Consider the following 6,397-nt stretch of genomic DNA (forward strand, 5'->3'; position numbering starts at 1 on the left):
ACATGTGAAATGTGGTGTTTTGCACACAGTTTACAGCATACTTTCCACAGCTCACCAGTACTGCTATGTAAATCAGCCACCAAAATTAAGAAAGTTTACAGGTCCAGAAACAAAACTTACCTACCATGAGGAGTAGTGAAAATCTAATGATCTTTTTACTCATTGTGCAAAGCCACACAACTAATACTTTTATTATCAGATTAGGGAGAACAGGAAGTGCTGGTATGACATTTCTGCTCTATATCCTGTGGCAAGACTCTGCTGAGTTGACCCTGCTTTTATTTTCATTACAACTCAATAAAACCTTTATGGATTCAACATTCCAGTGTCTGGTTCACTTTTCAGCTCTTGAGGGTTGGTTGGTTGGAATTCAATTACAAGCCTATTAGTGCCGCTCCAGCAGGGGTGCTGCTGAGTGATAAAGAATTATGTACTTCTAGGTGAATTCCATAGCTTTGATATCCCAAGTTCAAGACACCCAGATAAGAATCAGATGCTGAGAAAAGCAGCTGACAGGGTGAATTAAATACCTACATGAGTAGCGGAATACGGAATTTTGAGAGAAAGTGGCATGAGCTCTACTGGGTCCACCACTATCCTGATACCATAGTGATGAGCACATTATAAAAACCTGGACTACAACTCAGAATAGGAAACGCCTCTGGCCTCTGCCCCTGTATAGATATGATGGGGGGGGCGGGTTTAATTGACTGACAGAAAAAGTAAAACTTGATACTGTCAGGAAATCTGGATTATGGCTATTCTACTCCAGCCACCTTGTCCATTGCTATCTTACTAGAAATATATTTACTCCCCTTGCAAGAGTTCATACAGTGGTTCAATTTAAAATGCTCAGTTTGAAAAAAGGTTCCTTAAAAGTCCATTTTTTGAGGCTGAAAGTTCTTGGAAGCGTAGACTGAATATGAGGCCTGGTCTACACTACATGTTTATACTGAATTTAGCAGCATTAAACCGATTTAACCCTGCACCCGTCCACACAACGAAGCCCTTTATATCAATATAAAGGGCTCTTAAAACCGATTTCTGTACTCCTCCCCGACGAGGGGAGTAGCGCTGAAATCGGTATTACCATGTCGGATTAGGGTTAGTGTGGCCGCAATTCAACGGTATTGGCCTCCGGGCGGTATCCCACAGTGCACCATTGTGACCGCTCTGGAAAGCAATCTGAACTCGGATGCACTGGCCAGGTAGACAGGAAAAGCCCCGCGAACTTTTGAATTTCATTTCCTGTTTGCCCAGCGTGGAGCCCTGATCAGCACGGGTGGCCATACAGTCCCAAATCCAAAAAGAGCTCCAGCATGGACCGTATGGGAGATACTGGATCTGATCACTGTACGGGGAGACTAATCTGTTGTAGCAGAGCTCCGTTCCAGAAGACGAAATGCCAAAGCATTTGAAAAAATCTCCAGGCTACGATAGACAGAGGCCACAGCAGGGACTCAACACAGTGCTGCATGACAAGCGTAACGGAAAGCCAAAGAATCAAATGGACGCTCGTAGAGGGAGGGAGGGGGGACTGAGGACTCGAGCTATCTCACAGTTCCTGCAGTCTCCGAAAAGCATTTGCATTCTTGGCTGAGCTCCCAATGCCTGAAGGGTCAAAAACATTGTCGCCAGTGGTTCAGGGAATATGTCGTCAATTTACCACCACCCCCCTCAAAGAAAAGGGAAAAAATCGTTTCTCGCCTCTTTTCAATGTCACCCTATGTCTACTGGATGCTGCTGGTAGACGGGGTGCTGCAGCGCTAAACAGCAGCATCCCCTCCCCTCCCCGGTGGCAGACGGTACGGTACAATATGACTGATAGCTGTCCTCGTCATCATCCTGTGAGTGCTCCTGGCTGGCCTCGGTGAGGTTGGCCGGGGGCGCCTGGGCAAAAATGGGAATGACTCCCGGTCATTCCCTTCTTTAAGCTTTGTGCCCTGGAGATTCAGTCCTGGCAGATGGTGCAATAGGGCTGGTAACCGTCCTCATCATAGCAGCTAGAGGCTGAGCTCCTCTCCCCGCCGCCCCTCCCCCTTCATGTCTAATGGAGATGTCCTGCCTGGAATATCATAAGCTGGAGGCTGCCTCCCCCTCATTTTATCTCACTAAAAAGTCAGTGTTTCTTATTCCTGCATTCTTTATTACTTCATCACACAAATGGGGGGATAACTGCCATGGTAGCCCAGGAGGGGTGTGGGAGGAGGGAAGCAACGGGTGGGGTTGTTGCAGGGGCACCCCCTAGAATGGCATGCAGCTCATCATTTCTGCAGGATATCTGGGGCTCTGATCTGGAGCGGCTGTGCTCTCTGGTTCTCTAGTAGACTTGCCCCATATTCTAGGCAGGACTGACTCTATTTTTAGACAAAACATAAAGAAGGGAATGACCTGGGAAGTCATTCCCATTTTTGTCCATGCGCCCCCAGCCGACCTCAGCGAGGCCAGCCGGGAGCACCCATGACAGCAGCAGACGGTACAATATGACTGGTAACCGTCATCGCCAATTTCCAAAGCAGCAGACGGTGCAATAGGGCTGGTAACTGTCTCTGCTACCTTGCAAAGGCAAATGAATGCTGCTGTGTAGCACTGCAGTACTGCCTCTGTCAGCAGCATCCAGTACACATACGGTGACTATGAAAAAAGACTAAACGGGCTTCATGGTTACCATGCTATGGTGTCTGCCAGGGCAATCCAGAGAAAAAGGGCGTGAAATGATTGTCTGCCGTTGCTTTCACAGAGGAAGGATTGAGTGACGACATTTACCCAGAATCACCCGCGACACTGTTTTTGCCCCATCATGCATTGTGATCTCAACCCAGAATTCCAATGGGCGGGGGAGACTGTGGGAACTATGGGATAGCTATGGGATAGCTACCCACAGTGCAACACTCTAGAAATCGACGCTAGCCTCGGTACATGGACGCACACCGCCGAATTAATATGCTTAGTGTGGCCGCGTGCACTTGACTTTATACAATCTGTTTTTAAAAACTGGTTTCTGTAAAATCGGAATAATCCTGTAGTGTAGACATACCCTGAGTTAGCTGTAAAAAAGTTGACAACTAAATTAGAAGCCAACTGGAAGTACAAATTAAGGAGAATGTAACTGATAGTTTACTGAATCTTAAAGATGCAAAATATGCCTGAGGATATAAAAATCAGAATACCATGAATTTTGCCTTAAATCTAAAGCTGGAGAATTGGTTTAATAAAACAAAATCACAATAGTTTACCATGGAGACTGAAGAGTATCACATACTGCACTGAACTTATTAGCCTTTCAGCTATTTGAGGCAGGGACCATATTTTTCTTATGTATTTATACAGTGCCTAGCTGTGATCCGTGGCCAGGATCCATGACTGGAGCCCCCTCTGTGCCACAACAATACAAATAATAAGAAATGTGATATTCCATAGCAAAACAATAAATGATGTGCATATTAATGTTAATGAAATTCCTCTGACAGAGAACATCACCAACTCTGTGGGTGGACCTGTGCCCACTGGCATCCATACAAAGGCTACTGTGTACTATACAAGTCAGCCAGCCTACAAAGAGCATCTTAGCTAGAAAAAGGAGCAAATCAACCACAGTGGACTGTAGTGAGATGTCCCAATGTTAACAGGCCCCTCCTCTTCCTCCCAAGTTGCCCATGTGAATTAGTTCATTTCAGAGTTAAGCTCTTTTGATCATTGTTACCAGCCTACATGTCTCTTGAGTGGAGAACCTGGCATCAGGGCCGCCCAGAGGGGAGGGCAAGTGGGGCAATTTGCCCCGGGCCCCGCAGGGGCCCCCATGAGAATATAATATTCTACAATATTGCAACTTTTTTTTGATGGAAGGGGCCCCCGAAATTGCTTTGCCCCAGGCTCCCTGAATCCTCTGGGCGGCCCTGCCTGGCATTTTGCTGTAATACATTTGATCATTCTTCAGGCTCAATATAAGATCACACAGTCCTCATGGCATATGATACAGATTTTTCTTCAGTTCATGAATTGCAAGGGATTTGGTTTTTAGTTGTGCAAAAGAATTTTTTTCTGGCATTCATTATTGGTAACACAGTTCTTTTTTCCTTCAACATAATATTGTTTGGCTGTTCTGGGGCAGGCATGAGAATACAACAGTCTTTTGAAATCAAGAACATCCTTGCCAAGCTGTTCATTAGGAGGGGACAGAAGTACTGGAAGAGAGCAAAGCAAAGGACAGACCATGGAAACATGCTGTTAAGTCTTAACACATTGCCAGCAGGCGTCAATACCATGCTGTGACAAACTATTTTTTCCCTGTGAATGTTTCAATTGCGGTATTCTATGATTTTTAAAAAATAACTGTGGAGGAGGGAGGAATGGCGGTAACCTGGCCCTTTATAATCATTAACTTGCATTTGGAACTGTGGATTAAAATGTTAATTTGAAGTGACTGATCTTTAAAAAAAAAAAAAAAAAACCTTTTTATGAGAGCACCTTTTACATAGTATTGTCTGAAAAAAAAAATTAAAAGGCCTTTTAAAAAAGTGTGTATAGTGGTTTTTCTGCTCCTGTTTGTTTATGAAGGGGCTTTTCTGTTAGTCAATGGACTATAGATTCCATCAAATGCACAAAAAGTCTGAATGGAGAATTTTCCTCCTCACTAAGCAGCCTCAGTAATCTTAGGTGATAGAACATTTTCAGATGTTGGTGTCTTTCAAGTTGACTCTGTATCTTTTAATATAATATAAACTTCTCTTCATAAGATAAGGCTTGGTCTATGCATATTTTCTATGCATGTTTAACTATTTTGGCTGTGGGCGGTATGTGTTTTTTTGCACTGTAATAGTTAAATGGGTACAACCCCTACTGTAGACTCATTCTATCCATAGAAAAGTGCTTGCTACTAGCATAACTTATTCCACTTCCTGTATAGGAATATCTGTACAGGGCATCTTTATATTGATATAATTGCATCCACACTATGGCTTGTACAGCTTGAACTGTACTGGTGTAGTTCAGGTGGTACAACCTTAGTATGTAGAAAAGGCCTAACTGCCAAATGCAGGGCAGAATTTTCTTGAATTTTCACCAGTTGTCATCTGTATTGTCCACTCTCTTCAGTGAATAATCCTTTACATAAAAGTAGCAGATCAGATGGCACAACGTACAGTAGAACCTCAGAGTTATGAACACCTCGGGAATGGAGATTGTTTGTAACTCTGAATGTTCGTAACTGAACAAAATGTTATGGTTGTTCTTTCAAAAGTTTACAACTGAATATTGATTTAATACAGCTTTGAAAATTTACTGTATTTGCTTTTTTGGGGGGTGAGGAAGGAGGGGGTGTCTCTGCTACTGCCTGATTGTGTACTTTCAGTTCCAAATGAGGTATGTGATCGATCGGTCAGTTCATAACTCTGGTGTTCTACTAGGAGGGAAAGGCCCCTTCTGGGTACTCTTTGCATGGCACACTTTCACAAAACAACTGGGGCCTGCTTAAGTTAATGGGAGTTTTGTCATTGATTTCAGAGGGGTCATGATTTCACCACTAATGTGAAAAGGCCCTATTTAGCCCCCATGAAATGTAAATGATTCCTATTGACTTCAGGAGGAATTCCATTTTGCCTTAATGGAGCAGAGTCCTTTCCTGCTTCGCAACATATTGCTGGGCTCTTCTCATTATTTTTTTTCTTGGAGAGTAGTAAAGGCTGGTCCTATCCATGGTGTGAACTATCCTGCCATCTTGGACAATGCACTTCAGTCTGAGACACCTGCTATTTCAGTCCTTGATCAAGCTGAGTAGAGACAGCCTCCTATGCCAACACTAAGGAATATTTAGGAAGGCTCCCGCTGGGGATGTGGGCTTTGGGGTGGGGCCAGGGATGAGGGATTTGGGGTACAGGAGGGTGCTCCAGGCTGGGGCAGGGAGTTGGAGTGTGGGAGGGACTGGAGGGTGGGGGGCATGGACTGGGAGGGAGTTTGGGTGTGGGAGGGGGCTCGGGGCTGGAGCAGGGAGGTGGGGTGTGGGAGAGAGTACAGGCTCTGGCTGGGGGTGTGGCCTCTGGGGTGGGGCTGGGATGAGGGGGTTTTGGAGTGCAAGAGGGGTTCCAACCTGGGGCAGGGGGTTGGAGTGTGAGAGGAAGTTCAGGGGTGCAGGCTCTGGCCAGGCAGTGCTTACCTCAGGTGGCTCTTGGAAGTGGCCGGCATGTCTGGCTCCTAGGTGGAGGGACCAGGGGGCTCTGTGTGCTGCCCACACCCACAGGTGTGGCCCCCACAGCTCCCATTGGCCGGGAACCGTGGCCAATGGGAGCTGCAGAGCCAGTGCTCAGGGTAGGGACAGTGTGCAAAGCCTCTCTAGCTACCCCTGCACCTAGGGGCTGCAGGAACATGCCAGCTGCTTTCAGGAACAAGGTGGAGCTAGGGC

General features: G+C 45.7%; 1 protein-coding gene across 1 annotated transcript in view; it reads left to right on the plus strand.

The window, feature by feature from the left end:
- The window catches only part of TMEM62 (transmembrane protein 62), a 45,406-nt gene extending 41,129 nt beyond the window's left edge, over positions 1-4,277 (plus strand). The window contains exon 15 of the mRNA XM_039537872.1: positions 4,112-4,277. The gene's annotated coding sequence lies outside the window, so the exon portion shown is untranslated. The remainder of the gene's footprint in view (positions 1-4,111) is intronic.
- Positions 4,278-6,397: the final 2,120 nt, after the last annotated feature.

The sequence above is a fragment of the Mauremys reevesii genome, linkage group 4, assembly GCF_016161935.1.
Source record: "Mauremys reevesii isolate NIE-2019 linkage group 4, ASM1616193v1, whole genome shotgun sequence".
Classification (NCBI taxonomy): Eukaryota; Metazoa; Chordata; order Testudines; family Geoemydidae; genus Mauremys; species Mauremys reevesii.